We start from the raw sequence: 6,822 nt of genomic DNA, 5'->3' as shown, positions 1-6,822 counted from the left end.
TTTGGCCTCAGACACTTACTAGCTGTGTGACCCTGGACAAGTCACTTAACCCTGCTTGCCTCAGTTCCTAATGTAAAATGAGCTGGAGAAGGAAATGGCAAACCACTCCAGTATCTTTGCTAAGAAAGCCCCAAAGAGGGTCACAAAAAGTCCAACATGAATGAAATGACAAAACAACAAAAATATTAAAATGAGACAATTTGATATCTGTCAAAGTCTGCCTTCTATTTGTAAGTTTTGAAATTGTTCTATTTGAGGTGGGGGGTTTTTTTGGGGGGGGTAGGACAATGAGCGTTAAGTGACTTGCCCAGGGTCACACAGTTAGTAAGTGTCAAGTGTCTGAGGCCGGATTTGAACTCAGGTACTCCTGAATCCAGGGCCGGTGCTTTATCCACTGTGCCACCTAGCTGCCCCTCTATTTGTTTTTAATACTGAATAATTTAATTATAAATTAATTTTGTAATGAGATACAGCTAAACCCAAATCTCAGAATTTATTGGTTTGGCATTCTCTTCACTAGTGGAGATCAATGCCCCAGCTTACATGAAAGGCAGGACAGAGTTGGTGAGAGCCAGAGAAGTGAGAACTCCAGTCTCTTCAGTGTCAATTTGAGTGTCTTCAGTTTCTTGGATCTCATATAAAGACTCATATTTCTGGAGACCAGAATTTCCACTCCAAGTCATTAAAAATACCACCTGAAAGTCTGCTGAAAAAGACATCAACATATAGTGAAGTGAGCAGAATCAGGAGAATGTTGTGCACAGTTATAGCAATATTGTTTTATGATGAATGGTGAATGACTTAGCTATTCTCAGCAAGACAATCTCAAAGGACTAATGATGAAGCATTCTACCCATCTCCAAAGAAAGAAATGATATTGATTGAACTCAGACTGAAGCATGCTACTTTTCACTTTCATTTTTTCTTTTATTCAAATTTTCTTATACAAAATGATTAATATGGTAATGTTATATAAAAAAAGAAAGAAAGAAAGAAAAAGATATCAACAGGTACCTAGATCACCAGCAGTACATTGAACAGCAAGGCCTTCAACAGGGGATCTGCAGATGCCAATTTAAAAGAATCTAGAGGTTGAAATTGCAATAGAAGGGCAGAGTGAATGTGTTAGTAACCTCTCTCTTGACCAAGAGAAAAAAAAGTTAATACACAATATGGTCCTTAAAACTTCAAGGATATCGGGCAGCTAGATGGCGCAGTGGATAGAGCACCGGCCCTGGAGTCAGGAGTACCTGAGTTCAAATCCGGCCTCAGACACTTAACACTTACTAGCTGTGTGACCCTGGGCAAGTCACTTAACCCCAATTGCCTCACTAAAAAAAAAAAAAAAAAAAAAACTTCAAGGATATCAAGATATTTTGGTTAACTTTAATGAATGCCATTGCTGCCATAAGTAAGCCTTTATCACTTCATTTATTTTGTAAAACTTCACATTGCTGCATTATTTTTGTGAATATTAATTGATTGGTGTTGTCTATTTTGAAATGTATTGTATGTAATATGAATGCAGGGCTGTGCTAGTAGTGCCAAAGAAAAGGCAGTTAAAAGTGTCTAAACACCTTTTATTAAATCAGCGAGTACTAAAGTTGCTTTCCATGTATTATTCTGTATTGTGCCATAGCTATGAAATCCCATTTTTTGTATTATTAATGTTAATGCCACAATAACTATACCCTGCTCCAAATTACAAGGAGTGAAATCTACCATGTTAGTTGGACCCTCTTATGACTGTCATTTTGACTTGATTTCAGTTTGAATTCAGGTGTTTATGCTACAAGAAGGGAAAAGGCCAACAGTGGCCCACAGGGAGTGATGTCTCTCACCTTCAACTGTTAGCTCCAGATTGCTGAAAAAATGGTTTGTTCTTATGCAGATAATATCAAGATCATCTTGACTCAGCTTCCCTTTTTTGCTATTTCTTTTTTGAATAGGAAAGCTTCTCACTTTTAAGACCATAGGCCAGGCTCTTATGTCTCTTGAGTAATATGCAATTATGAATTATAATTTGGCTATTCCATATAATTTTTTAATATTACCTACAGTCAAATGGTTCTAAGAATATTTTGTTTCAGCTTGCCTTGTGAGAAGTCATCCTGCTATATCTGAACTGATATCTGACAGATGTTTATACTATTATAGTAGTGTCTTACTTCCCCTCTTACTGTAAATCCCTTAGACTAGCAAATGTCTTATGACATGTCCATTTTAAATATTTCTTCTTAAACTCACAGTGTCAAAAATATGTGAAACATTTTTCTTGTGAAATGAACTATTCCTCAGTTCTTATTTATTATATCCCAGTTATATTCCCCTATGCTTAAGAGTATCGATGTGGGATTTAAAGTCCACTAAGCAAAATAGCAGGTAAACCTTAATCCAGGAACTCACTCAGAAGACTCTAAGGACCTGTACTGATTCCAGAGCACCTTTTCTCTAGCCCCACCCTCAAAGCCATACTTCATCCATGTTCACCATGAGCAAAGGGAAGGAGGGGACAATTATAATTGAAACAATTAGATACTAATTGCTTTAAATACCTTTTAGTAAGTCTGGTCTTGATTTTTTTTTCTAATGAGAATATGTATTTGTAAATGTTCATATTTATAATTGATTGGAGTTTTTCCTTGTAAAAAGTTACAATTACTGAAAGACTTTAAAGGAATTTAGTCTCAGAGTTGGGATTCTCTTTCATCTGCCAGTAGAGACAGAGGCACCCTCTTTACCATTCAGAGTATGAGATAGCTACTTGATGATGTAGATTCAACAGCATTCTTACTGTCCATTCTATTCTTAATCTACAAGGACAGTAGAATGATCCAATGTAATTCTTGTATTTGAAAGTCAAATTTGCCATTCAGTTCAGGTCTTTTCATCACAAATATCTGAAAGTCTTCTTTTTCATTAAAGTCCCATCTTTTTCCGCTGAAAGATAATGCTAAGTTTTGCTGGGTAGGTGATTCTTGGTTGTAATCCCATTTCCTTTGCCCTTTGGAATATTCCGTGTCCTCCTTCCATGTGCTATCCTGACTGGGGCTCCACAGTTCTTGAATTCTTTCTTTTTGGCAGCTTGCAATATTTTCTCCTTGACCTCAGAGCTCTCAAATTTGGCTATAATATTCCTAGGAGTCTTCCTTTTGGGATCTCTTTCTGGAGGTGATCGGTGGATTCTTTCAATGTCTATTTTAGCTTCTTCTTCTAGAATTTCCGGGCAATTTTCCCTGAGAATATCTTGGAAGATGGTGTCTAAGCTCTTTCCTTGATCATGGTTTTCAGGTAGACCAATAATTTTCAAATTATCTCTCCTGGACCTATTTTCCAGGTTAGCAGTTTTCCCCGGAAGGTATTTCACATTGCCCTCTATTTTTTTATTCATTTGGATTTGCTTTATTGTATCTTGGTTTCTCATAAAGTCACTGGCTTCCATTTGTTCAATCCTAATTCTTAGGCAATTATTTTCATCAGAGAGCTTTTGTACCTCCTTTTCCATTTGGCCAATTTGAATGTAATTCTTAAAATAGCATAGCTCTAATTTGAAGCAAGACTAGACTTAAATGACCTGATACTCATTGTTCTCAAACACTTTAACAACAATATGAACCAAAAAGAATGACCTAGTACTATATGAGACTCTTATGGCACTTCATACCCATGAACAGATAAGATGGCTAACAGTGGTCAGGTGCTAATGAGGTGTACTGTCTGCCCACTTGTCAGGTAACTGGAATTCTTCCCTGACAACCTCGTACATCCTGTCATAACTTCCAACCAGAAACTGGGCCCTTCAGTGAGGAAAGTGTGAGAAAAGTGAGACTTTTTTTTTCCTTCCCCCATTGGCAGGAGAGAAAAGGAGAAAAGAGGGGGGGGCAACTAGCAATTGGGTTGCCCAAAGAAAAATAAATGGGAAAAGGAAGTCGTTGAAGTATTTTTAAATACACAAGAAAACAGAAGGAAAACCAGAAGGAAACACAGACAAATAAGGTAACTTTAAAAGTTACTTGTAGGGGCAGCTAGGTGGCACAGTGGATAAAGCACTGGCCTTGGATTCAGGAGATCATGAGTTCAAAATCCAGCCTCAGACACTTGACACTTAACTAGCTGTGTGACCTTGGACAAGTCACTTAACCCTCATTGCCCTGCAAAAACAAACAAAATCATGTACTTTCAAAGAAAAGCAAAGTGTATATAATAGATTCCTAGCAGCATTCACCAACCTTTTTTTCTCTTCTACTTTGTACATGGAAATGTTCTTTTCATTTGGTATTTGTTAAGTTTGCATTTAAAAAAAATTTTAAAGATATGTAGAGAAAAGTGACCTTCAGCCTTACTGGAGCAGTTCATCCCAGATCCCTGTTACCTACAAACATTGCGGTGCACCTTAAGGGCATAAGACATAGCTCACGCATCACACTTCAAGAGCACCTCTTCATTGGGATACCTACTGACCCTTTCTTCTGCATCCTGTACACTGTATGTACTTCTGTCCTTAGAAGAGAACACGGGAGAGGAGGGCAGCTAGGTGGTGCAGTGGATAGAGCACCGGCCCTGGAGTCAGGAGGACCTGAGTTCAAATCCGGCCTCAGACACTTAACACTTACTAGCTGTGTGACCCTAGGCAAGTCACTTAACCCCAATTGCCTCACCAAAAAGAAGAAGAAGAAGAAGAGAACACCTCTGCTTTTTGCCCTGAATCACTGCTTTTCATCAGGATCAAGGAAAAAAAGAACTTTTCCTTTTCTTGACATGAGTAGTATCATTTTAGAATAAACTTCTACTTCATGTATAAACAAAAATAATACCCTCAACACTTGGCATTTTACCTTGACCTCAGTTCTTATGCAAATCTAAACAAAAGGCACAGACCCCTGAGACCAAGAATAGACTTTGAGATTAGAAAGTCTCCTCATTCTTTCTCTGAAGTGCTAACAAACAGCCCCGCCCCATGCCAACTTATCCCGACTGGTTGATTAGTTGTGAACCCAGCATACCTCTGTGTGTGTGTGTGTGTGTGTGTGTGTGTGTGTGTGTACTATAATTAGTACCTGTGGGAAGTGACTCATATTCAGAATCCCATTTACCCCTTAGTAACACACTTCTCTGTGTGTCAATTGATGTTTCTTTCTGCTAAGCCATATAACAAGGTATAAAATAAACATTTTGAATTTTAAAAATTTCAATAAAGTAGGTTTCCTAACCACATTATAATCAAGAGAGTGGGAAACAACCAAAAAGAAAAGTGCATGTACACTTTTTTTTCCAATTGGGAAATTTATTTAAACAGATGAATGCAACATGGGCCTCCTTCTCTTTGCACTTAGAAGAAGGTGTTGGGCCTCCATAGTGAAGCATGGCTTCTGCTGGCACTGCAGGACTCTGTGGGGCAGTGGGAACTTGGTTTTGGAGTCGTGAAACTGCTTGACTGCCGGCTGGCGGTACTTGCTGGCAGGAATTTCTTCCACTTTTCTTAACCCGGATGGAGTAGGCCTGCACACAGTGACGGGCCCCCATATCTCGGTAGCACCGAGTGACAGCAGCAGCAGTGATCAGGTCCCTGTACTCCCTGTATATGTTGTGGGTCCCGCTCCTGCAATCGTAGCGCAGCCAGATGCCAAAGTTTTTCATCGGAAGAGGGGTATTTTCAAAGACCTGTCTGCAGTGCACAATTTCTCCAGAAGACTTCTTCATCTTTTTCAGTTGTGAAATAAAGTACCAGAATCGGGACTTTGCTACAATGTGATTCGGAGCAAAAATCCACATCCAATAAAGAGATGGCACTGGACTCTTGGGAGTAGGCAGGCATCGTCCAACTACCTTATACTCTCTCAGGGTGCCCAAGGCCTTCATGGTGGTGCCGCCTCACTCTCCTCCAACCCGCAAAAGCATGTAAATTTTTTTTTTTTTTTTTGGCGAGGCAATGATGGTTAAGTGACTTGCTCAGGATCACACAGCTAGTAAGTGTCATGTGTTTGAGGTCGGATTTGAACTCAGGTTCTCCTGAATCCAGGGCTGGTGCTTTATCCACCGTGCCACCTAGTTACACCCCCCTCCATGTACATTTTTAATACAATTAAGAGATATGACCAATATTAAGAAGAAAATGCCCATTATAAGGTTAAAATGTTTAGGAATACTCTGTTACTATAGTTCATGTTATGCCATTTCAGTAAATGCAACTGTTTTGAGCTAATTGTGTCAACTGAATGACTTAAAGTTAAATACCAGTTTTAGAAGTAAGTCCCCCATGGAATACTTTGAACATGATGGTTCAACCTGTCAATATGAATTGAAGGCAATAGCCCAGAAAAGGTTCTATACTAGTGAAGCAAGCAACTATTAAAAAACAAATGGTGAGTCAATTCAGAACCTATTGGACCACAAAAAGTTCCTAAAATATTTGTCTTAGAAAGTCAGTATCCAATAAAAGTCCAATTAGAGGTTTGTCTTCTCAGTTAAAGATGAATGAAAACAGATGGACAAAATGGAAATACATCATCTCACAAGCAGATTTTATATAGATATAGATGACAGAGGAATACTTAGCTTGTAACAATAATGGCTTTATTTTGGTTTTGTTCCCCCCATGTATTTTTTTAAGAGAAAAACAATAATAATGAAAAACCCAATGGTAACAAATTTAAATCTCAACTTTTCTGTTATTCAACTTCTACTAGTACAACTATTCCATGGAGAGACAGTGATTCTTTTCTACCAATTTAGGATATACCAAATTGATAAGAATAAACAAATACTTAGACCAAGGATTCCAGCTTTTTTACATCATGAATCCCTTTGACATTCTAATGAAGC

At 38.3% G+C, this 6,822-nt stretch overlaps 1 pseudogene; it reads right to left on the bottom strand.

Annotated features, from left to right (window-relative positions):
- Positions 1-5,329: 5,329 nt before the first annotated feature.
- On the bottom strand, positions 5,330-5,859 carry LOC122743809 (annotated as a pseudogene).
- Between the last annotated feature and the right edge of the window lie 963 nt (positions 5,860-6,822).

This window comes from Dromiciops gliroides, chromosome 2 (assembly GCF_019393635.1).
Source record: "Dromiciops gliroides isolate mDroGli1 chromosome 2, mDroGli1.pri, whole genome shotgun sequence".
In the NCBI taxonomy this organism is placed as follows: domain Eukaryota; kingdom Metazoa; phylum Chordata; class Mammalia; order Microbiotheria; family Microbiotheriidae; genus Dromiciops; species Dromiciops gliroides.
This window is presented reverse-complemented; position numbering and strand designations above follow the sequence as displayed.